Source organism: Thunnus albacares, chromosome 6, assembly GCF_914725855.1.
Source record: "Thunnus albacares chromosome 6, fThuAlb1.1, whole genome shotgun sequence".
In the NCBI taxonomy this organism is placed as follows: Eukaryota; Metazoa; Chordata; class Actinopteri; order Scombriformes; family Scombridae; genus Thunnus; species Thunnus albacares.
In genome coordinates, this window is record NC_058111.1 from 5225641 (window position 1) to 5247567 (window position 21927).

General features: G+C 48.8%; 45 non-coding genes across 45 annotated transcripts; 15 read left to right on the forward strand and 30 right to left on the reverse strand.

Moving 5' to 3' along the window:
* Positions 1-142: 142 nt before the first annotated feature.
* Positions 143-215, reverse strand: trnar-ucg. Its single transcript has one exon. It is a non-coding gene; the product is annotated as a tRNA-Arg (tRNA).
* Positions 216-422: 207 nt separating this feature from the next.
* trnai-aau lies at positions 423-496 on the reverse strand. The gene has a single exon. It is a non-coding gene; the product is annotated as a tRNA-Ile (tRNA).
* A 112-nt stretch (positions 497-608) lies between these two features.
* Positions 609-681, forward strand: trnaa-agc. The gene has a single exon. It is a non-coding gene; the product is annotated as a tRNA-Ala (tRNA).
* A 904-nt stretch (positions 682-1585) lies between these two features.
* On the reverse strand, positions 1586-1658 carry trnar-ucg. The gene has a single exon. It is a non-coding gene; the product is annotated as a tRNA-Arg (tRNA).
* Positions 1659-1865: 207 nt separating this feature from the next.
* trnai-aau lies at positions 1866-1939 on the reverse strand. Its single transcript has one exon. It is a non-coding gene; the product is annotated as a tRNA-Ile (tRNA).
* A 112-nt stretch (positions 1940-2051) lies between these two features.
* Positions 2052-2124, forward strand: trnaa-agc. Its single transcript has one exon. It is a non-coding gene; the product is annotated as a tRNA-Ala (tRNA).
* A 904-nt stretch (positions 2125-3028) lies between these two features.
* Positions 3029-3101, reverse strand: trnar-ucg. The gene has a single exon. It is a non-coding gene; the product is annotated as a tRNA-Arg (tRNA).
* A 207-nt stretch (positions 3102-3308) lies between these two features.
* trnai-aau lies at positions 3309-3382 on the reverse strand. Its single transcript has one exon. It is a non-coding gene; the product is annotated as a tRNA-Ile (tRNA).
* Positions 3383-3494: 112 nt separating this feature from the next.
* Positions 3495-3567, forward strand: trnaa-agc. The gene has a single exon. It is a non-coding gene; the product is annotated as a tRNA-Ala (tRNA).
* Positions 3568-4471: 904 nt separating this feature from the next.
* Positions 4472-4544, reverse strand: trnar-ucg. Its single transcript has one exon. It is a non-coding gene; the product is annotated as a tRNA-Arg (tRNA).
* Positions 4545-4751: 207 nt separating this feature from the next.
* trnai-aau lies at positions 4752-4825 on the reverse strand. Its single transcript has one exon. It is a non-coding gene; the product is annotated as a tRNA-Ile (tRNA).
* Positions 4826-4937: 112 nt separating this feature from the next.
* trnaa-agc lies at positions 4938-5010 on the forward strand. Its single transcript has one exon. It is a non-coding gene; the product is annotated as a tRNA-Ala (tRNA).
* A 904-nt stretch (positions 5011-5914) lies between these two features.
* Positions 5915-5987, reverse strand: trnar-ucg. The gene has a single exon. It is a non-coding gene; the product is annotated as a tRNA-Arg (tRNA).
* Positions 5988-6194: 207 nt separating this feature from the next.
* Positions 6195-6268, reverse strand: trnai-aau. The gene has a single exon. It is a non-coding gene; the product is annotated as a tRNA-Ile (tRNA).
* A 112-nt stretch (positions 6269-6380) lies between these two features.
* On the forward strand, positions 6381-6453 carry trnaa-agc. Its single transcript has one exon. It is a non-coding gene; the product is annotated as a tRNA-Ala (tRNA).
* A 904-nt stretch (positions 6454-7357) lies between these two features.
* trnar-ucg lies at positions 7358-7430 on the reverse strand. The gene has a single exon. It is a non-coding gene; the product is annotated as a tRNA-Arg (tRNA).
* Positions 7431-7637: 207 nt separating this feature from the next.
* trnai-aau lies at positions 7638-7711 on the reverse strand. Its single transcript has one exon. It is a non-coding gene; the product is annotated as a tRNA-Ile (tRNA).
* A 112-nt stretch (positions 7712-7823) lies between these two features.
* Positions 7824-7896, forward strand: trnaa-agc. The gene has a single exon. It is a non-coding gene; the product is annotated as a tRNA-Ala (tRNA).
* A 904-nt stretch (positions 7897-8800) lies between these two features.
* trnar-ucg lies at positions 8801-8873 on the reverse strand. Its single transcript has one exon. It is a non-coding gene; the product is annotated as a tRNA-Arg (tRNA).
* A 207-nt stretch (positions 8874-9080) lies between these two features.
* trnai-aau lies at positions 9081-9154 on the reverse strand. The gene has a single exon. It is a non-coding gene; the product is annotated as a tRNA-Ile (tRNA).
* Positions 9155-9266: 112 nt separating this feature from the next.
* trnaa-agc lies at positions 9267-9339 on the forward strand. The gene has a single exon. It is a non-coding gene; the product is annotated as a tRNA-Ala (tRNA).
* A 904-nt stretch (positions 9340-10243) lies between these two features.
* trnar-ucg lies at positions 10244-10316 on the reverse strand. The gene has a single exon. It is a non-coding gene; the product is annotated as a tRNA-Arg (tRNA).
* A 207-nt stretch (positions 10317-10523) lies between these two features.
* Positions 10524-10597, reverse strand: trnai-aau. Its single transcript has one exon. It is a non-coding gene; the product is annotated as a tRNA-Ile (tRNA).
* A 112-nt stretch (positions 10598-10709) lies between these two features.
* Positions 10710-10782, forward strand: trnaa-agc. The gene has a single exon. It is a non-coding gene; the product is annotated as a tRNA-Ala (tRNA).
* A 904-nt stretch (positions 10783-11686) lies between these two features.
* On the reverse strand, positions 11687-11759 carry trnar-ucg. Its single transcript has one exon. It is a non-coding gene; the product is annotated as a tRNA-Arg (tRNA).
* Positions 11760-11966: 207 nt separating this feature from the next.
* On the reverse strand, positions 11967-12040 carry trnai-aau. Its single transcript has one exon. It is a non-coding gene; the product is annotated as a tRNA-Ile (tRNA).
* A 112-nt stretch (positions 12041-12152) lies between these two features.
* On the forward strand, positions 12153-12225 carry trnaa-agc. The gene has a single exon. It is a non-coding gene; the product is annotated as a tRNA-Ala (tRNA).
* A 904-nt stretch (positions 12226-13129) lies between these two features.
* trnar-ucg lies at positions 13130-13202 on the reverse strand. The gene has a single exon. It is a non-coding gene; the product is annotated as a tRNA-Arg (tRNA).
* Positions 13203-13409: 207 nt separating this feature from the next.
* On the reverse strand, positions 13410-13483 carry trnai-aau. Its single transcript has one exon. It is a non-coding gene; the product is annotated as a tRNA-Ile (tRNA).
* Positions 13484-13595: 112 nt separating this feature from the next.
* On the forward strand, positions 13596-13668 carry trnaa-agc. The gene has a single exon. It is a non-coding gene; the product is annotated as a tRNA-Ala (tRNA).
* A 904-nt stretch (positions 13669-14572) lies between these two features.
* trnar-ucg lies at positions 14573-14645 on the reverse strand. The gene has a single exon. It is a non-coding gene; the product is annotated as a tRNA-Arg (tRNA).
* Positions 14646-14852: 207 nt separating this feature from the next.
* trnai-aau lies at positions 14853-14926 on the reverse strand. Its single transcript has one exon. It is a non-coding gene; the product is annotated as a tRNA-Ile (tRNA).
* A 112-nt stretch (positions 14927-15038) lies between these two features.
* Positions 15039-15111, forward strand: trnaa-agc. Its single transcript has one exon. It is a non-coding gene; the product is annotated as a tRNA-Ala (tRNA).
* Positions 15112-16015: 904 nt separating this feature from the next.
* trnar-ucg lies at positions 16016-16088 on the reverse strand. Its single transcript has one exon. It is a non-coding gene; the product is annotated as a tRNA-Arg (tRNA).
* A 207-nt stretch (positions 16089-16295) lies between these two features.
* Positions 16296-16369, reverse strand: trnai-aau. Its single transcript has one exon. It is a non-coding gene; the product is annotated as a tRNA-Ile (tRNA).
* Positions 16370-16481: 112 nt separating this feature from the next.
* trnaa-agc lies at positions 16482-16554 on the forward strand. Its single transcript has one exon. It is a non-coding gene; the product is annotated as a tRNA-Ala (tRNA).
* Positions 16555-17458: 904 nt separating this feature from the next.
* Positions 17459-17531, reverse strand: trnar-ucg. Its single transcript has one exon. It is a non-coding gene; the product is annotated as a tRNA-Arg (tRNA).
* Positions 17532-17738: 207 nt separating this feature from the next.
* On the reverse strand, positions 17739-17812 carry trnai-aau. The gene has a single exon. It is a non-coding gene; the product is annotated as a tRNA-Ile (tRNA).
* Positions 17813-17924: 112 nt separating this feature from the next.
* On the forward strand, positions 17925-17997 carry trnaa-agc. Its single transcript has one exon. It is a non-coding gene; the product is annotated as a tRNA-Ala (tRNA).
* A 1166-nt stretch (positions 17998-19163) lies between these two features.
* trnai-aau lies at positions 19164-19237 on the reverse strand. Its single transcript has one exon. It is a non-coding gene; the product is annotated as a tRNA-Ile (tRNA).
* A 112-nt stretch (positions 19238-19349) lies between these two features.
* trnaa-agc lies at positions 19350-19422 on the forward strand. Its single transcript has one exon. It is a non-coding gene; the product is annotated as a tRNA-Ala (tRNA).
* Positions 19423-20326: 904 nt separating this feature from the next.
* On the reverse strand, positions 20327-20399 carry trnar-ucg. The gene has a single exon. It is a non-coding gene; the product is annotated as a tRNA-Arg (tRNA).
* A 207-nt stretch (positions 20400-20606) lies between these two features.
* trnai-aau lies at positions 20607-20680 on the reverse strand. The gene has a single exon. It is a non-coding gene; the product is annotated as a tRNA-Ile (tRNA).
* A 112-nt stretch (positions 20681-20792) lies between these two features.
* On the forward strand, positions 20793-20865 carry trnaa-agc. Its single transcript has one exon. It is a non-coding gene; the product is annotated as a tRNA-Ala (tRNA).
* A 904-nt stretch (positions 20866-21769) lies between these two features.
* trnar-ucg lies at positions 21770-21842 on the reverse strand. The gene has a single exon. It is a non-coding gene; the product is annotated as a tRNA-Arg (tRNA).
* Between the last annotated feature and the right edge of the window lie 85 nt (positions 21843-21927).

The following is a 21927-nucleotide window of genomic DNA, read 5'->3' on the forward strand; positions in this document are numbered from 1 at the left end:
CTCCTGCATCTCTGTGACCGCTAGTAGTTTTGACCCATAGTCAGCCACGTCGCATTGCCTGATGTCCAATGTTCACAGCCTCTCATGGGGATTTTCTTTACTCAACAGACACATACGCGAATCCGACAGAAGTGGGGGCATCCAACCACGAAGGGATTCGAACCCTCAATCTTCTGATCCGAAGTCAGACGCCTTGTCCTTTAGGCCACGTGGTCACGTGGACAGGGGCGAGTACATTTCAACGGGGCTACGTTGGTAGTAGTCTAGAGTAAGAAGGAGCTGGACTTTGGACGTGAAGCTTTCGTGTGAGACAATGTGGCACTGTTGGTCAACCCATGGGTTGGGAACAGTGGGAGGTTTACGTCAACTTTCTTTCCATCTGTAGGCGGCGCAAGGACTTGTGCCTTTACAGCAACAGTTCCTGGCCAGTACAGGGATCGAACCTGTGACCTTGGCGTTATTAGCACCACGCTCTAACCAGCTGAGCTAACTGGCCTGCTGCTGCTGAGAGTCCTCTTACAACCACGTCCCTTATACAAAGACAGGGAAGCAATTGCTTTCGAGTATTTTGCGACCTGTTGGCACCTCTCTCGTAATCTTCTTTAAGAGGGGAATTAGCTCAAATGGTAGAGCGCTCGCTTAGCATGCGAGAGGTAGCGGGATCGATGCCCGCATTCTCCATTACCTTCTTTTCTGTGGAGCCAGACAGCATCCACTGCTTTTTGTTTGGAGGCTGATGTCCCACAATCACGCCATTACAAAAGGATATTGTGTTGTGTCACCACGATACTTTCTTGATGAGGAACATAACTATGCCTGACCTTCTGGAGGACATTTACCTTCTGTTCTCAGGCAGCTTTTGCCTTTTCATAATCATCTGGTTGAAAACTTTGAATGCTCACAGTTGGTGAACCTAACTCTACGCTTTAGTCCTCTGAGCCCACGGGCGTGGCCAAGAACTTCTCAGGAAAATACTGCACGAGACATACAGTATGTCAATGGGGAAAACCAGTCACTAACTTCATTGGAAATCTTCAGCACCTGGTGAATACTTCCCCAGGTGGCACCTCCAGAGGGGAATTAGCTCAAATGGTAGAGCGCTCGCTTTGCATGTGAGAGGCAGCGGGATCGACGCCCGCATTCTCCATTCCCGTTTCTTCTTTGGTGTAAAATGGGTCTTTGCCCTGAAAGTCAATGTCGCAGCATCGTGAAGTCAACGCTGTGCATCCGAATCTTCATGGCAGGAAACACACAATGCCTTGATTCGAAGGAACTGACGTAAAGCAGGATTCCTCCAGAGCGTTACTCCTGCCGATTGTGCTCATAATAAGCAGAGCAAGGGTGCCGAATTCTTACGGGGACACCCTCTGACACAAATGTTGATCACAGAGAAGACATATTTCCTCTAAGTTCCTAAAGCTTTCACCACACACCTTTTGTAATCTCCTGCATCTCTGTGACCGCTAGTAGTTTTGACCCATAGTCAGCCACGTCGCATTGCCTGATGTCCAATGTTCACAGCCTCTCATGGGGATTTTCTTTACTCAGCAGACACATACGCGAATCCGACAGAAGTGGGGGCATCCAACCACGAAGGGATTCGAACCCTCAATCTTCTGATCCGAAGTCAGACGCCTTGTCCTTTAGGCCACGTGGTCACGTGGACAGGGGCGAGTACATTTCAACGGGGCTACGTTGGTAGTAGTCTAGAGTAAGAAGGAGCTGGACTTTGGACGTGAAGCTTTCGTGTGAGACAATGTGGCACTGTTGGTCAACCCATGGGTTGGGAACAGTGGGAGGTTTACGTCAACTTTCTTTCCATCTGTAGGCGGCGCAAGGACTTGTGCCTTTACAACAACAGTTCCTGGCCAGTACAGGGATCGAACCTGTGACCTTGGCGTTATTAGCACCACGCTCTAACCAGCTGAGCTAACTGGCCTGCTGCTGCTGAGAGTCCTCTTACAACCACGTCCCTTATACAAAGACAGGGAAGCAATTGCTTTCGAGTATTTTGCGACCTGTTGGCACCTCTCTCGTAATCTTCTTTAAGAGGGGAATTAGCTCAAATGGTAGAGCGCTCGCTTAGCATGCGAGAGGTAGCGGGATCGATGCCCGCATTCTCCATTACCTTCTTTTCTGTGGAGCCAGACAGCATCCACTGCTTTTTGTTTGGAGGCTGATGTCCCACAATCACGCCATTACAAAAGGATATTGTGTTGTGTCACCACGATACTTTCTTGATGAGGAACATAACTATGCCTGACCTTCTGGAGGACATTTACCTTCTGTTCTCAGGCAGCTTTTGCCTTTTCATAATCATCTGGTTGAAAACTTTGAATGCTCACAGTTGGTGAACCTAACTCTACGCTTTAGTCCTCTGAGCCCACGGGCGTGGCCAAGAACTTCTCAGGAAAATACTGCACGAGACATACAGTATGTCAATGGGGAAAACCAGTCACTAACTTCATTGGAAATCTTCAGCACCTGGTGAATACTTCCCCAGGTGGCACCTCCAGAGGGGAATTAGCTCAAATGGTAGAGCGCTCGCTTTGCATGTGAGAGGCAGCGGGATCGACGCCCGCATTCTCCATTCCCGTTTCTTCTTTGGTGTAAAATGGGTCTTTGCCCTGAAAGTCAATGTCGCAGCATCGTGAAGTCAACGCTGTGCATCCGAATCTTCATGGCAGGAAACACACAATGCCTTGATTCGAAGGAACTGACGTAAAGCAGGATTCCTCCAGAGCGTTACTCCTGCCGATTGTGCTCATAATAAGCAGAGCAAGGGTGCCGAATTCTTACGGGGACACCCTCTGACACAAATGTTGTTCACAGAGAAGACATATTTCCTCTAAGTTCCTAAAGCTTTCACCACACACCTTTTGTAATCTCCTGCATCTCTGTGACCGCTAGTAGTTTTGACCCATAGTCAGCCACGTCGCATTGCCTGATGTCCAATGTTCACAGCCTCTCATGGGGATTTTCTTTACTCAACAGACACATACGCGAATCCGACAGAAGTGGGGGCATCCAACCACGAAGGGATTCGAACCCTCAATCTTCTGATCCGAAGTCAGACGCCTTGTCCTTTAGGCCACGTGGTCACGTGGACAGGGGCGAGTACATTTCAACGGGGCTACGTTGGTAGTAGTCTAGAGTAAGAAGGAGCTGGACTTTGGACGTGAAGCTTTCGTGTGAGACAATGTGGCACTGTTGGTCAACCCATGGGTTGGGAACAGTGGGAGGTTTACGTCAACTTTCTTTCCATCTGTAGGCGGCGCAAGGACTTGTGCCTTTACAGCAACAGTTCCTGGCCAGTACAGGGATCGAACCTGTGACCTTGGCGTTATTAGCACCACGCTCTAACCAGCTGAGCTAACTGGCCTGCTGCTGCTGAGAGTCCTCTTACAACCACGTCCCTTATACAAAGACAGGGAAGCAATTGCTTTCGAGTATTTTGCGACCTGTTGGCACCTCTCTCGTAATCTTCTTTAAGAGGGGAATTAGCTCAAATGGTAGAGCGCTCGCTTAGCATGCGAGAGGTAGCGGGATCGATGCCCGCATTCTCCATTACCTTCTTTTCTGTGGAGCCAGACAGCATCCACTGCTTTTTGTTTGGAGGCTGATGTCCCACAATCACGCCATTACAAAAGGATATTGTGTTGTGTCACCACGATACTTTCTTGATGAGGAACATAACTATGCCTGACCTTCTGGAGGACATTTACCTTCTGTTCTCAGGCAGCTTTTGCCTTTTCATAATCATCTGGTTGAAAACTTTGAATGCTCACAGTTGGTGAACCTAACTCTACGCTTTAGTCCTCTGAGCCCACGGGCGTGGCCAAGAACTTCTCAGGAAAATACTGCACGAGACATACAGTATGTCAATGGGGAAAACCAGTCACTAACTTCATTGGAAATCTTCAGCACCTGGTGAATACTTCCCCAGGTGGCACCTCCAGAGGGGAATTAGCTCAAATGGTAGAGCGCTCGCTTTGCATGTGAGAGGCAGCGGGATCGACGCCCGCATTCTCCATTCCCGTTTCTTCTTTGGTGTAAAATGGGTCTTTGCCCTGAAAGTCAATGTCGCAGCATCGTGAAGTCAACGCTGTGCATCCGAATCTTCATGGCAGGAAACACACAATGCCTTGATTCGAAGGAACTGACGTAAAGCAGGATTCCTCCAGAGCGTTACTCCTGCCGATTGTGCTCATAATAAGCAGAGCAAGGGTGCCGAATTCTTACGGGGACACCCTCTGACACAAATGTTGATCACAGAGAAGACATATTTCCTCTAAGTTCCTAAAGCTTTCACCACACACCTTTTGTAATCTCCTGCATCTCTGTGACCGCTAGTAGTTTTGACCCATAGTCAGCCACGTCGCATTGCCTGATGTCCAATGTTCACAGCCTCTCATGGGGATTTTCTTTACTCAACAGACACATACGCGAATCCGACAGAAGTGGGGGCATCCAACCACGAAGGGATTCGAACCCTCAATCTTCTGATCCGAAGTCAGACGCCTTGTCCTTTAGGCCACGTGGTCACGTGGACAGGGGCGAGTACATTTCAACGGGGCTACGTTGGTAGTAGTCTAGAGTAAGAAGGAGCTGGACTTTGGACGTGAAGCTTTCGTGTGAGACAATGTGGCACTGTTGGTCAACCCATGGGTTGGGAACAGTGGGAGGTTTACGTCAACTTTCTTTCCATCTGTAGGCGGCGCAAGGACTTGTGCCTTTACAACAACAGTTCCTGGCCAGTACAGGGATCGAACCTGTGACCTTGGCGTTATTAGCACCACGCTCTAACCAGCTGAGCTAACTGGCCTGCTGCTGCTGAGAGTCCTCTTACAACCACGTCCCTTATACAAAGACAGGGAAGCAATTGCTTTCGAGTATTTTGCGACCTGTTGGCACCTCTCTCGTAATCTTCTTTAAGAGGGGAATTAGCTCAAATGGTAGAGCGCTCGCTTAGCATGCGAGAGGTAGCGGGATCGATGCCCGCATTCTCCATTACCTTCTTTTCTGTGGAGCCAGACAGCATCCACTGCTTTTTGTTTGGAGGCTGATGTCCCACAATCACGCCATTACAAAAGGATATTGTGTTGTGTCACCACGATACTTTCTTGATGAGGAACATAACTATGCCTGACCTTCTGGAGGACATTTACCTTCTGTTCTCAGGCAGCTTTTGCCTTTTCATAATCATCTGGTTGAAAACTTTGAATGCTCACAGTTGGTGAACCTAACTCTACGCTTTAGTCCTCTGAGCCCACGGGCGTGGCCAAGAACTTCTCAGGAAAATACTGCACGAGACATACAGTATGTCAATGGGGAAAACCAGTCACTAACTTCATTGGAAATCTTCAGCACCTGGTGAATACTTCCCCAGGTGGCACCTCCAGAGGGGAATTAGCTCAAATGGTAGAGCGCTCGCTTTGCATGTGAGAGGCAGCGGGATCGACGCCCGCATTCTCCATTCCCGTTTCTTCTTTGGTGTAAAATGGGTCTTTGCCCTGAAAGTCAATGTCGCAGCATCGTGAAGTCAACGCTGTGCATCCGAATCTTCATGGCAGGAAACACACAATGCCTTGATTCGAAGGAACTGACGTAAAGCAGGATTCCTCCAGAGCGTTACTCCTGCCGATTGTGCTCATAATAAGCAGAGCAAGGGTGCCGAATTCTTACGGGGACACCCTCTGACACAAATGTTGTTCACAGAGAAGACATATTTCCTCTAAGTTCCTAAAGCTTTCACCACACACCTTTTGTAATCTCCTGCATCTCTGTGACCGCTAGTAGTTTTGACCCATAGTCAGCCACGTCGCATTGCCTGATGTCCAATGTTCACAGCCTCTCATGGGGATTTTCTTTACTCAACAGACACATACGCGAATCCGACAGAAGTGGGGGCATCCAACCACGAAGGGATTCGAACCCTCAATCTTCTGATCCGAAGTCAGACGCCTTGTCCTTTAGGCCACGTGGTCACGTGGACAGGGGCGAGTACATTTCAACGGGGCTACGTTGGTAGTAGTCTAGAGTAAGAAGGAGCTGGACTTTGGACGTGAAGCTTTCGTGTGAGACAATGTGGCACTGTTGGTCAACCCATGGGTTGGGAACAGTGGGAGGTTTACGTCAACTTTCTTTCCATCTGTAGGCGGCGCAAGGACTTGTGCCTTTACAGCAACAGTTCCTGGCCAGTACAGGGATCGAACCTGTGACCTTGGCGTTATTAGCACCACGCTCTAACCAGCTGAGCTAACTGGCCTGCTGCTGCTGAGAGTCCTCTTACAACCACGTCCCTTATACAAAGACAGGGAAGCAATTGCTTTCGAGTATTTTGCGACCTGTTGGCACCTCTCTCGTAATCTTCTTTAAGAGGGGAATTAGCTCAAATGGTAGAGCGCTCGCTTAGCATGCGAGAGGTAGCGGGATCGATGCCCGCATTCTCCATTACCTTCTTTTCTGTGGAGCCAGACAGCATCCACTGCTTTTTGTTTGGAGGCTGATGTCCCACAATCACGCCATTACAAAAGGATATTGTGTTGTGTCACCACGATACTTTCTTGATGAGGAACATAACTATGCCTGACCTTCTGGAGGACATTTACCTTCTGTTCTCAGGCAGCTTTTGCCTTTTCATAATCATCTGGTTGAAAACTTTGAATGCTCACAGTTGGTGAACCTAACTCTACGCTTTAGTCCTCTGAGCCCACGGGCGTGGCCAAGAACTTCTCAGGAAAATACTGCACGAGACATACAGTATGTCAATGGGGAAAACCAGTCACTAACTTCATTGGAAATCTTCAGCACCTGGTGAATACTTCCCCAGGTGGCACCTCCAGAGGGGAATTAGCTCAAATGGTAGAGCGCTCGCTTTGCATGTGAGAGGCAGCGGGATCGACGCCCGCATTCTCCATTCCCGTTTCTTCTTTGGTGTAAAATGGGTCTTTGCCCTGAAAGTCAATGTCGCAGCATCGTGAAGTCAACGCTGTGCATCCGAATCTTCATGGCAGGAAACACACAATGCCTTGATTCGAAGGAACTGACGTAAAGCAGGATTCCTCCAGAGCGTTACTCCTGCCGATTGTGCTCATAATAAGCAGAGCAAGGGTGCCGAATTCTTACGGGGACACCCTCTGACACAAATGTTGATCACAGAGAAGACATATTTCCTCTAAGTTCCTAAAGCTTTCACCACACACCTTTTGTAATCTCCTGCATCTCTGTGACCGCTAGTAGTTTTGACCCATAGTCAGCCACGTCGCATTGCCTGATGTCCAATGTTCACAGCCTCTCATGGGGATTTTCTTTACTCAGCAGACACATACGCGAATCCGACAGAAGTGGGGGCATCCAACCACGAAGGGATTCGAACCCTCAATCTTCTGATCCGAAGTCAGACGCCTTGTCCTTTAGGCCACGTGGTCACGTGGACAGGGGCGAGTACATTTCAACGGGGCTACGTTGGTAGTAGTCTAGAGTAAGAAGGAGCTGGACTTTGGACGTGAAGCTTTCGTGTGAGACAATGTGGCACTGTTGGTCAACCCATGGGTTGGGAACAGTGGGAGGTTTACGTCAACTTTCTTTCCATCTGTAGGCGGCGCAAGGACTTGTGCCTTTACAACAACAGTTCCTGGCCAGTACAGGGATCGAACCTGTGACCTTGGCGTTATTAGCACCACGCTCTAACCAGCTGAGCTAACTGGCCTGCTGCTGCTGAGAGTCCTCTTACAACCACGTCCCTTATACAAAGACAGGGAAGCAATTGCTTTCGAGTATTTTGCGACCTGTTGGCACCTCTCTCGTAATCTTCTTTAAGAGGGGAATTAGCTCAAATGGTAGAGCGCTCGCTTAGCATGCGAGAGGTAGCGGGATCGATGCCCGCATTCTCCATTACCTTCTTTTCTGTGGAGCCAGACAGCATCCACTGCTTTTTGTTTGGAGGCTGATGTCCCACAATCACGCCATTACAAAAGGATATTGTGTTGTGTCACCACGATACTTTCTTGATGAGGAACATAACTATGCCTGACCTTCTGGAGGACATTTACCTTCTGTTCTCAGGCAGCTTTTGCCTTTTCATAATCATCTGGTTGAAAACTTTGAATGCTCACAGTTGGTGAACCTAACTCTACGCTTTAGTCCTCTGAGCCCACGGGCGTGGCCAAGAACTTCTCAGGAAAATACTGCACGAGACATACAGTATGTCAATGGGGAAAACCAGTCACTAACTTCATTGGAAATCTTCAGCACCTGGTGAATACTTCCCCAGGTGGCACCTCCAGAGGGGAATTAGCTCAAATGGTAGAGCGCTCGCTTTGCATGTGAGAGGCAGCGGGATCGACGCCCGCATTCTCCATTCCCGTTTCTTCTTTGGTGTAAAATGGGTCTTTGCCCTGAAAGTCAATGTCGCAGCATCGTGAAGTCAACGCTGTGCATCCGAATCTTCATGGCAGGAAACACACAATGCCTTGATTCGAAGGAACTGACGTAAAGCAGGATTCCTCCAGAGCGTTACTCCTGCCGATTGTGCTCATAATAAGCAGAGCAAGGGTGCCGAATTCTTACGGGGACACCCTCTGACACAAATGTTGTTCACAGAGAAGACATATTTCCTCTAAGTTCCTAAAGCTTTCACCACACACCTTTTGTAATCTCCTGCATCTCTGTGACCGCTAGTAGTTTTGACCCATAGTCAGCCACGTCGCATTGCCTGATGTCCAATGTTCACAGCCTCTCATGGGGATTTTCTTTACTCAACAGACACATACGCGAATCCGACAGAAGTGGGGGCATCCAACCACGAAGGGATTCGAACCCTCAATCTTCTGATCCGAAGTCAGACGCCTTGTCCTTTAGGCCACGTGGTCACGTGGACAGGGGCGAGTACATTTCAACGGGGCTACGTTGGTAGTAGTCTAGAGTAAGAAGGAGCTGGACTTTGGACGTGAAGCTTTCGTGTGAGACAATGTGGCACTGTTGGTCAACCCATGGGTTGGGAACAGTGGGAGGTTTACGTCAACTTTCTTTCCATCTGTAGGCGGCGCAAGGACTTGTGCCTTTACAGCAACAGTTCCTGGCCAGTACAGGGATCGAACCTGTGACCTTGGCGTTATTAGCACCACGCTCTAACCAGCTGAGCTAACTGGCCTGCTGCTGCTGAGAGTCCTCTTACAACCACGTCCCTTATACAAAGACAGGGAAGCAATTGCTTTCGAGTATTTTGCGACCTGTTGGCACCTCTCTCGTAATCTTCTTTAAGAGGGGAATTAGCTCAAATGGTAGAGCGCTCGCTTAGCATGCGAGAGGTAGCGGGATCGATGCCCGCATTCTCCATTACCTTCTTTTCTGTGGAGCCAGACAGCATCCACTGCTTTTTGTTTGGAGGCTGATGTCCCACAATCACGCCATTACAAAAGGATATTGTGTTGTGTCACCACGATACTTTCTTGATGAGGAACATAACTATGCCTGACCTTCTGGAGGACATTTACCTTCTGTTCTCAGGCAGCTTTTGCCTTTTCATAATCATCTGGTTGAAAACTTTGAATGCTCACAGTTGGTGAACCTAACTCTACGCTTTAGTCCTCTGAGCCCACGGGCGTGGCCAAGAACTTCTCAGGAAAATACTGCACGAGACATACAGTATGTCAATGGGGAAAACCAGTCACTAACTTCATTGGAAATCTTCAGCACCTGGTGAATACTTCCCCAGGTGGCACCTCCAGAGGGGAATTAGCTCAAATGGTAGAGCGCTCGCTTTGCATGTGAGAGGCAGCGGGATCGACGCCCGCATTCTCCATTCCCGTTTCTTCTTTGGTGTAAAATGGGTCTTTGCCCTGAAAGTCAATGTCGCAGCATCGTGAAGTCAACGCTGTGCATCCGAATCTTCATGGCAGGAAACACACAATGCCTTGATTCGAAGGAACTGACGTAAAGCAGGATTCCTCCAGAGCGTTACTCCTGCCGATTGTGCTCATAATAAGCAGAGCAAGGGTGCCGAATTCTTACGGGGACACCCTCTGACACAAATGTTGATCACAGAGAAGACATATTTCCTCTAAGTTCCTAAAGCTTTCACCACACACCTTTTGTAATCTCCTGCATCTCTGTGACCGCTAGTAGTTTTGACCCATAGTCAGCCACGTCGCATTGCCTGATGTCCAATGTTCACAGCCTCTCATGGGGATTTTCTTTACTCAGCAGACACATACGCGAATCCGACAGAAGTGGGGGCATCCAACCACGAAGGGATTCGAACCCTCAATCTTCTGATCCGAAGTCAGACGCCTTGTCCTTTAGGCCACGTGGTCACGTGGACAGGGGCGAGTACATTTCAACGGGGCTACGTTGGTAGTAGTCTAGAGTAAGAAGGAGCTGGACTTTGGACGTGAAGCTTTCGTGTGAGACAATGTGGCACTGTTGGTCAACCCATGGGTTGGGAACAGTGGGAGGTTTACGTCAACTTTCTTTCCATCTGTAGGCGGCGCAAGGACTTGTGCCTTTACAACAACAGTTCCTGGCCAGTACAGGGATCGAACCTGTGACCTTGGCGTTATTAGCACCACGCTCTAACCAGCTGAGCTAACTGGCCTGCTGCTGCTGAGAGTCCTCTTACAACCACGTCCCTTATACAAAGACAGGGAAGCAATTGCTTTCGAGTATTTTGCGACCTGTTGGCACCTCTCTCGTAATCTTCTTTAAGAGGGGAATTAGCTCAAATGGTAGAGCGCTCGCTTAGCATGCGAGAGGTAGCGGGATCGATGCCCGCATTCTCCATTACCTTCTTTTCTGTGGAGCCAGACAGCATCCACTGCTTTTTGTTTGGAGGCTGATGTCCCACAATCACGCCATTACAAAAGGATATTGTGTTGTGTCACCACGATACTTTCTTGATGAGGAACATAACTATGCCTGACCTTCTGGAGGACATTTACCTTCTGTTCTCAGGCAGCTTTTGCCTTTTCATAATCATCTGGTTGAAAACTTTGAATGCTCACAGTTGGTGAACCTAACTCTACGCTTTAGTCCTCTGAGCCCACGGGCGTGGCCAAGAACTTCTCAGGAAAATACTGCACGAGACATACAGTATGTCAATGGGGAAAACCAGTCACTAACTTCATTGGAAATCTTCAGCACCTGGTGAATACTTCCCCAGGTGGCACCTCCAGAGGGGAATTAGCTCAAATGGTAGAGCGCTCGCTTTGCATGTGAGAGGCAGCGGGATCGACGCCCGCATTCTCCATTCCCGTTTCTTCTTTGGTGTAAAATGGGTCTTTGCCCTGAAAGTCAATGTCGCAGCATCGTGAAGTCAACGCTGTGCATCCGAATCTTCATGGCAGGAAACACACAATGCCTTGATTCGAAGGAACTGACGTAAAGCAGGATTCCTCCAGAGCGTTACTCCTGCCGATTGTGCTCATAATAAGCAGAGCAAGGGTGCCGAATTCTTACGGGGACACCCTCTGACACAAATGTTGTTCACAGAGAAGACATATTTCCTCTAAGTTCCTAAAGCTTTCACCACACACCTTTTGTAATCTCCTGCATCTCTGTGACCGCTAGTAGTTTTGACCCATAGTCAGCCACGTCGCATTGCCTGATGTCCAATGTTCACAGCCTCTCATGGGGATTTTCTTTACTCAACAGACACATACGCGAATCCGACAGAAGTGGGGGCATCCAACCACGAAGGGATTCGAACCCTCAATCTTCTGATCCGAAGTCAGACGCCTTGTCCTTTAGGCCACGTGGTCACGTGGACAGGGGCGAGTACATTTCAACGGGGCTACGTTGGTAGTAGTCTAGAGTAAGAAGGAGCTGGACTTTGGACGTGAAGCTTTCGTGTGAGACAATGTGGCACTGTTGGTCAACCCATGGGTTGGGAACAGTGGGAGGTTTACGTCAACTTTCTTTCCATCTGTAGGCGGCGCAAGGACTTGTGCCTTTACAACAACAGTTCCTGGCCAGTACAGGGATCGAACCTGTGACCTTGGCGTTATTAGCACCACGCTCTAACCAGCTGAGCTAACTGGCCTGCTGCTGCTGAGAGTCCTCTTACAACCACGTCCCTTATACAAAGACAGGGAAGCAATTGCTTTCGAGTATTTTGCGACCTGTTGGCACCTCTCTCGTAATCTTCTTTAAGAGGGGAATTAGCTCAAATGGTAGAGCGCTCGCTTAGCATGCGAGAGGTAGCGGGATCGATGCCCGCATTCTCCATTACCTTCTTTTCTGTGGAGCCAGACAGCATCCACTGCTTTTTGTTTGGAGGCTGATGTCCCACAATCACGCCATTACAAAAGGATATTGTGTTGTGTCACCACGATACTTTCTTGATGAGGAACATAACTATGCCTGACCTTCTGGAGGACATTTACCTTCTGTTCTCAGGCAGCTTTTGCCTTTTCATAATCATCTGGTTGAAAACTTTGAATGCTCACAGTTGGTGAACCTAACTCTACGCTTTAGTCCTCTGAGCCCACGGGCGTGGCCAAGAACTTCTCAGGAAAATACTGCACGAGACATACAGTATGTCAATGGGGAAAACCAGTCACTAACTTCATTGGAAATCTTCAGCACCTGGTGAATACTTCCCCAGGTGGCACCTCCAGAGGGGAATTAGCTCAAATGGTAGAGCGCTCGCTTTGCATGTGAGAGGCAGCGGGATCGACGCCCGCATTCTCCATTCCCGTTTCTTCTTTGGTGTAAAATGGGTCTTTGCCCTGAAAGTCAATGTCGCAGCATCGTGAAGTCAACGCTGTGCATCCGAATCTTCATGGCAGGAAACACACAATGCCTTGATTCGAAGGAACTGACGTAAAGCAGGATTCCTCCAGAGCGTTACTCCTGCCGATTGTGCTCATAATAAGCAGAGCAAGGGTGCCGAATTCTTACGGGGACACCCTCTGACACAAATGTTGATCACAGAGAAGACATATTTCCTCTAAGTTCCTAAAGCTTTCACCACACACCTTTTGTAATCTCCTGCATCTCTGTGACCGCTAGTAGTTTTGACCCATAGTCAGCCACGTCGCATTGCCTGATGTCCAATGTTCACAGCCTCTCATGGGGATTTTCTTTACTCAGCAGACACATACGCGAATCCGACAGAAGTGGGGGCATCCAACCACGAAGGGATTCGAACCCTCAATCTTCTGATCCGAAGTCAGACGCCTTGTCCTTTAGGCCACGTGGTCACGTGGACAGGGGCGAGTACATTTCAACGGGGCTACGTTGGTAGTAGTCTAGAGTAAGAAGGAGCTGGACTTTGGACGTGAAGCTTTCGTGTGAGACAATGTGGCACTGTTGGTCAACCCATGGGTTGGGAACAGTGGGAGGTTTACGTCAACTTTCTTTCCATCTGTAGGCGGCGCAAGGACTTGTGCCTTTACAACAACAGTTCCTGGCCAGTACAGGGATCGAACCTGTGACCTTGGCGTTATTAGCACCACGCTCTAACCAGCTGAGCTAACTGGCCTGCTGCTGCTGAGAGTCCTCTTACAACCACGTCCCTTATACAAAGACAGGGAAGCAATTGCTTTCGAGTATTTTGCGACCTGTTGGCACCTCTCTCGTAATCTTCTTTAAGAGGGGAATTAGCTCAAATGGTAGAGCGCTCGCTTAGCATGCGAGAGGTAGCGGGATCGATGCCCGCATTCTCCATTACCTTCTTTTCTGTGGAGCCAGACAGCATCCACTGCTTTTTGTTTGGAGGCTGATGTCCCACAATCACGCCATTACAAAAGGATATTGTGTTGTGTCACCACGATACTTTCTTGATGAGGAACATAACTATGCCTGACCTTCTGGAGGACATTTACCTTCTGTTCTCAGGCAGCTTTTGCCTTTTCATAATCATCTGGTTGAAAACTTTGAATGCTCACAGTTGGTGAACCTAACTCTACGCTTTAGTCCTCTGAGCCCACGGGCGTGGCCAAGAACTTCTCAGGAAAATACTGCACGAGACATACAGTATGTCAATGGGGAAAACCAGTCACTAACTTCATTGGAAATCTTCAGCACCTGGTGAATACTTCCCCAGGTGGCACCTCCAGAGGGGAATTAGCTCAAATGGTAGAGCGCTCGCTTTGCATGTGAGAGGCAGCGGGATCGACGCCCGCATTCTCCATTCCCGTTTCTTCTTTGGTGTAAAATGGGTCTTTGCTCTGAAAGTCAATGTCGCAGCATCGTGAAGTCAACGCTGTGCATCCGAATCTTCATGGCAGGAAACACACAATGCCTTGATTCGAAGGAACTGACGTAAAGCAGGATTCCTCCAGAGCGTTACTCCTGCCGATTGTGCTCATAATAAGCAGAGCAAGGGTGCCGAATTCTTACGGGGACACCCTCTGACACAAATGTTGTTCACAGAGAAGACATATTTCCTCTAAGTTCCTAAAGCTTTCACCACACACCTTTTGTAATCTCCTGCATCTCTGTGACCGCTAGTAGTTTTGACCCATAGTCAGCCACGTCGCATTGCCTGATGTCCAATGTTCACAGCCTCTCATGGGGATTTTCTTTACTCAACAGACACATACGCGAATCCGACAGAAGTGGGGGCATCCAACCACGAAGGGATTCGAACCCTCAATCTTCTGATCCGAAGTCAGACGCCTTGTCCTTTAGGCCACGTGGTCACGTGGACAGGGGCGAGTACATTTCAACGGGGCTACGTTGGTAGTAGTCTAGAGTAAGAAGGAGCTGGACTTTGGACGTGAAGCTTTCGTGTGAGACAATGTGGCACTGTTGGTCAACCCATGGGTTGGGAACAGTGGGAGGTTTACGTCAACTTTCTTTCCATCTGTAGGCGGCGCAAGGACTTGTGCCTTTACAACAACAGTTCCTGGCCAGTACAGGGATCGAACCTGTGACCTTGGCGTTATTAGCACCACGCTCTAACCAGCTGAGCTAACTGGCCTGCTGCTGCTGAGAGTCCTCTTACAACCACGTCCCTTATACAAAGACAGGGAAGCAATTGCTTTCGAGTATTTTGCGACCTGTTGGCACCTCTCTCGTAATCTTCTTTAAGAGGGGAATTAGCTCAAATGGTAGAGCGCTCGCTTAGCATGCGAGAGGTAGCGGGATCGATGCCCGCATTCTCCATTACCTTCTTTTCTGTGGAGCCAGACAGCATCCACTGCTTTTTGTTTGGAGGCTGATGTCCCACAATCACGCCATTACAAAAGGATATTGTGTTGTGTCACCACGATACTTTCTTGATGAGGAACATAACTATGCCTGACCTTCTGGAGGACATTTACCTTCTGTTCTCAGGCAGCTTTTGCCTTTTCATAATCATCTGGTTGAAAACTTTGAATGCTCACAGTTGGTGAACCTAACTCTACGCTTTAGTCCTCTGAGCCCACGGGCGTGGCCAAGAACTTCTCAGGAAAATACTGCACGAGACATACAGTATGTCAATGGGGAAAACCAGTCACTAACTTCATTGGAAATCTTCAGCACCTGGTGAATACTTCCCCAGGTGGCACCTCCAGAGGGGAACTAGCTCAAATGGTAGAGCGCTCGCTTTGCATGTGAGAGGCAGCGGGATCGACGCCCGCATTCTCCATTCCCGTTTCTTCTTTGGTGTAAAATGGGTCTTTGCCCTGAAAGTCAATGTCGCAGCATCGTGAAGTCAACGCTGTGCATCCGAATCTTCATGGCAGGAAACACACAATGCCTTGATTCGAAGGAACTGACGTAAAGCAGGATTCCTCCAGAGCGTTACTCCTGCCGATTGTGCTCATAATAAGCAGAGCAAGGGTGCCGAATTCTTACGGGGACACCCTCTGACACAAATGTTGATCACAGAGAAGACATATTTCCTCTAAGTTCCTAAAGCTTTCACCACACACCTTTTGTAATCTCCTGCATCTCTGTGACCGCTAGTAGTTTTGACCCATAGTCAGCCACGTCGCATTGCCTGATGTCCAATGTTCACAGCCTCTCATGGGGATTTTCTTTACTCAACAGACACATACGCGAATCCGACAGAAGTGGGGGCATCCAACCACGAAGGGATTCGAACCCTCAATCTTCTGATCCGAAGTCAGACGCCTTGTCCTTTAGGCCACGTGGTCACGTGGACAGGGGCGAGTACATTTCAACGGGGCTACGTTGGTAGTAGTCTAGAGTAAGAAGGAGCTGGACTTTGGACGTGAAGCTTTCGTGTGAGACAATGTGGCACTGTTGGTCAACCCATGGGTTGGGAAGAGTGGGAGGTTTACGTCAACTTTCTTTCCATCTGTAGGAGGCGCAAGGACTTGTGCCTTTACAACAACAGTTCCTGGCCAGTACAGGGATCGAACCTGTGACCTTGGCGTTATTAGCACCACGCTCTAACCAGCTGAGCTAACTGGCCTGCTGCTGCTGAGAGTCCTCTTACAACCACGTCCCTTATACAAAGACAGGGAAGCAATTGCTTTCGAGTATTTTGCGACCTGTTGGCACCTCTCTCGTAATCTTCTTTAAGAGGGGAATTAGCTCAAATGGTAGAGCGCTCGCTTAGCATGCGAGAGGTAGCGGGATCGATGCCCGCATTCTCCATTACCTTCTTTTCTGTGGAGCCAGACAGCATCCACTGCTTTTTGTTTGGAGGCTGATGTCCCACAATCACGCCATTACAAAAGGATATTGTGTTGTGTCACCACGATACTTTCTTGATGAGGAACATAACTATGCCTGACCTTCTGGAGGACATTTACCTTCTGTTCTCAGGCAGCTTTTGCCTTTTCATAATCATCTGGTTGAAAACTTTGAATGCTCACAGTTGGTGAACCTAACTCTACGCTTTAGTCCTCTGAGCCCACGGGCGTGGCCAAGAACTTCTCAGGAAAATACTGCACGAGACATACAGTATGTCAATGGGGAAAACCAGTCACTAACTTCATTGGAAATCTTCAGCACCTGGTGAATACTTCCCCAGGTGGCACCTCCAGAGGGGAATTAGCTCAAATGGTAGAGCGCTCGCTTTGCATGTGAGAGGCAGCGGGATCGACGCCCGCATTCTCCATTCCCGTTTCTTCTTTGGTGTAAAATGGGTCTTTGCCCTGAAAGTCAATGTCGCAGCATCGTGAAGTCAACGCTGTGCATCCGAATCTTCATGGCAGGAAACACACAATGCCTTGATTCGAAGGAACTGACGTAAAGCAGGATTCCTCCAGAGCGTTACTCCTGCCGATTGTGCTCATAATAAGCAGAGCAAGGGTGCCGAATTCTTACGGGGACACCCTCTGACACAAATGTTGATCACAGAGAAGACATATTTCCTCTAAGTTCCTAAAGCTTTCACCACACACCTTTTGTAATCTCCTGCATCTCTGTGACCGCTAGTAGTTTTGACCCATAGTCAGCCATGTCGCATTGCTTGATGTCCAATGTTCACAGCCTCTCATGGGGATTTTCTTTACTCAACAGACACATACGCGAATCCGACAGAAGTGGGGGCATCCAACCACGAAGGGATTCGAACCCTCAATCTTCTGATCCGAAGTCAGACGCCTTGTCCTTTAGGCCACGTGGTCACGTGGACAGGGACGAGTACATTTCAACGGGGCTACGTTGGTAGTAGTCTAGAGTAAGAAGGAGCTGGACTTTGGACGTGAAGCTTTCGTGTGAGACAATGTGGCACTGTTGGTCAACCCATGGGTTGGGAACAGTGGGAGGTTTACGTCAACTTTCTTTCCATCTGTAGGCGGCGCAAGGACTTGTGCCTTTACAACAACAGTTCCTGGCCAGTACAGGGATCGAACCTGTGACCTTGGCGTTATTAGCACCACGCTCTAACCAGCTGAGCTAACTGGCCTGCTGCTGCTGAGAGTCCTCTTACAACCACGTCCCTTATACAAAGACAGGGAAGCAATTGCTTTCGAGTATTTTGCGACCTGTTGGCACCTCTCTCGTAATCTTCTTTAAGAGGGGAATTAGCTCAAATGGTAGAGCGCTCGCTTAGCATGCGAGAGGTAGCGGGATCGATGCCCGCATTCTCCATTACCTTCTTTTCTGTGGAGCCAGACAGCATCCACTGCTTTTTGTTTGGAGGCTGATGTCCCACAATCACGCCATTACAAAAGGATATTGTGTTGTGTCACCACGATACTTTCTTGATGAGGAACATAACTATGCCTGACCTTCTGGAGGACATTTACCTTCTGTTCTCAGGCAGCTTTTGCCTTTTCATAATCATCTGGTTGAAAACTTTGAATGCTCACAGTTGGTGAACCTAACTCTACGCTTTAGTCCTCTGAGCCCACGGGCGTGGCCAAGAACTTCTCAGGAAAATACTGCACGAGACATACAGTATGTCAATGGGGAAAACCAGTCACTAACTTCATTGGAAATCTTCAGCACCTGGTGAATACTTCCCCAGGTGGCACCTCCAGAGGGGAATTAGCTCAAATGGTAGAGCGCTCGCTTTGCATGTGAGAGGCAGCGGGATCGACGCCCGCATTCTCCATTCCCGTTTCTTCTTTGGTGTAAAATGGGTCTTTGCCCTGAAAGTCAATGTCGCAGCATCGTGAAGTCAACGCTGTGCATCCGAATCTTCATGGCAGGAAACACACAATGCCTTGATTCGAAGGAACTGACGTAAAGCAGGATTCCTCCAGAGCGTTACTCCTGCCGATTGTGCTCATAATAAGCAGAGCAAGGGTGCCGAATTCTTACGGGGACACCCTCTGACACAAATGTTGATCACAGAGAAGACATATTTCCTCTAAGTTCCTAAAGCTTTCACCACACACCTTTTGTAATCTCCTGCATCTCTGTGACCGCTAGTAGTTTTGACCCATAGTCAGCCACGTCGCATTGCTTGATGTCCAATGTTCACAGCCTCTCATGGGGATTTTCTTTACTCAACAGACACATACGCGAATCCGACAGAAGTGGGGGCATCCAACCACGAAGGGATTCGAACCCTCAATCTTCTGATCCGAAGTCAGACGCCTTGTCCTTTAGGTCACGTGGACAGGGATGAGTACATTTCAACGGGGCTACGTTGGTAGTAAGAAGGAGCTGGACTTTGGACGTGAAGCTTTCGTGTGAGACAATGTGGCACTGTTGGTCAACCCATGGGTTGGGAACAGTGGGAAGTTTACGTCAACTTTCTTTCCATCTGTAGGCGGCGCAAGGACTTGTGCCTTTACAACAACAGTTCCTGGCCAGTACAGGGATCGAACCTGTGACCTTGGCGTTATTAGCACCACGCTCTAACCAGCTGAGCTAACTGGCCTGCTGCTGCTGAGAGTCCTCTTACAACCACGTCCCTTATACAAAGACAGGGAAGCAATTGCTTTCGAGTATTTTGCGACCTGTTGGCACCTCTCTCGTAATCTTCTTTAAGAGGGGAATTAGCTCAAATGGTAGAGCGCTCGCTTAGCATGCGAGAGGTAGCGGGATCGATGCCCGCATTCTCCATTACCTTCTTTTCTGTGGAGCCAGACAGCATCCACTGCTTTTTGTTTGGAGGCTGATGTCCCACAATCACGCCATTACAAAAGGATATTGTGTTGTGTCACCACGATACTTTCTTGATGAGGAACATAACTATGCCTGACCTTCTGGAGGACATTTACCTTCTGTTCTCAGGCAGCTTTTGCCTTTTCATAATCATCTGGTTGAAAACTTTGAATGCTCACAGTTGGTGAACCTAACTCTACGCTTTAGTCCTCTGAGCCCACGGGCGTGGCCAAGAACTTCTCAGGAAAATACTGCACGAGACATACAGTATGTCAATGGGGAAAACCAGTCACTAACTTCATTGGAAATCTTCAGCACCTGGTGAATACTTCCCCAGGTGGCACCTCCAGAGGGGAATTAGCTCAAATGGTAGAGCGCTCGCTTTGCATGTGAGAGGCAGCGGGATCGACGCCCGCATTCTCCATTCCCGTTTCTTCTTTGGTGTAAAATGGGTCTTTGCCCTGAAAGTCAATGTCGCAGCATCGTGAAGTCAACGCTGTGCATCCGAATCTTCATGGCAGGAAACACACAATGCCTTGATTCGAAGGAACTGACGTAAAGCAGGATTCCTCCAGAGCGTTACTCCTGCCGATTGTGCTCATAATAAGCAGAGCAAGGGTGCCGAATTCTTACGGGGACACCCTCTGACACAAATGTTGATCACAGAGAAGACATATTTCCTCTAAGTTCCTAAAGCTTTCACCACACACCTTTTGTAATCTCCTGCATCTCTGTGACCGCTAGTAGTTTTGACCCATAGTCAGCCACGTCGCATTGCTTGATGTCCAATGTTCACAGCCTCTCATGGGGATTTTCTTTACTCAACAGACACATACGCGAATCCGACAGAAGTGGGGGCATCCAACCACGAAGGGATTCGAACCCTCAATCTTCTGATCCGAAGTCAGACGCCTTGTCCTTTAGGCCACGTGGTCACGTGGACAGGGACGAGTACATTTCAACGGGGCTACGTTGGTAGTAGTCTAGAGTAAGAAGGAGCTGGACTTTGGACGTGAAGCTTTCGTGTGAGACAATGTGGCACTGTTGGTCAACCCATGGGTTGGGAACAGCGGGAGGTTTACGTCAACTTTCTTTCCATCTGTAGGCGGCGCAAGGACTTGTGCCTTTACAACAACAGTTCCTGGCCAGTACAGGGATCGAACCTGTGACCTTGGCGTTATTAGCACCACGCTCTAACCAGCTGAGCTAACTGGCCTGCTGCTGCTGAGAGTCCTCTTACAACCACGTCCCTTATACAAAGACAGGGAAGCAATTGCTTTCGAGTATTTTGCGACCTGTTGGCACCTCTCTCGTAATCTTCTTTAAGAGGGGAATTAGCTCAAATGGTAGAGCGCTCGCTTAGCATGCGAGAGGTAGCGGGATCGATGCCCGCATTCTCCATTACCTTCTTTTCTGTGGAGCCAGACAGCATCCACTGCTTTTTGTTTGGAGGCTGATGTCCCACAATCACGCCATTACAAAAGGATATTGTGTTGTGTCACCACGATACTTTCTTGATGAGGAACATAACTATGCCTGACCTTCTGGAGGACATTTACCTTCTGTTCTCAGGCAGCTTTTGCCTTTTCATAATCATCTGGTTGAAAACTTTGAATGCTCACAGTTGGTGAACCTAACTCTACGCTTTAGTCCTCTGAGCCCACGGGCGTGGCCAAGAACTTCTCAGGAAAATACTGCACGAGACATACAGTATGTCAATGGGGAAAACCAGTCACTAACTTCATTGGAAATCTTCAGCACCTGGTGAATACTTCCCCAGGTGGCACCTCCAGAGGGGAATTAGCTCAAATGGTAGAGCGCTCGCTTTGCATGTGAGAGGCAGCGGGATCGACGCCCGCATTCTCCATTCCCGTTTCTTCTTTGGTGTAAAATGGGTCTTTGCCCTGAAAGTCAATGTCGCAGCATCGTGAAGTCAACGCTGTGCATCCGAATCTTCATGGCAGGAAACACACAATGCCTTGATTCGAAGGAACTGACGTAAAGCAGGATTCCTCCAGAGCGTTACTCCTGCCGATTGTGCTCATAATAAGCAGAGCAAGGGTGCCGAATTCTTACGGGGACACCCTCTGACACAAATGTTGATCACAGAGAAGACATATTTCCTCTAAGTTCCTAAAGCTTTCACCACACACCTTTTGTAATCTCCTGCATCTCTGTGACCGCTAGTAGTTTTGACCCATAGTCAGCCACGTCGCATTGCTTGATGTCCAATGTTCACAGCCTCTCATGGGGATTTTCTTTACTCAACAGACACATACGCGAATCCGACAGAAATGGGGGCATCCAACCACGAAGGGATTCGAACCCTCAATCTTCTGATCCGAAGTCAGACGCCTTGTCCTTTAGGCCACGTGGTCACGTGGACAGGGACGAGTACATTTCAACGGGGCTACGTTGGTAGTAGTCTAGAGTAAGAAGGAGCTGGACTTTGGACGTGAAGCT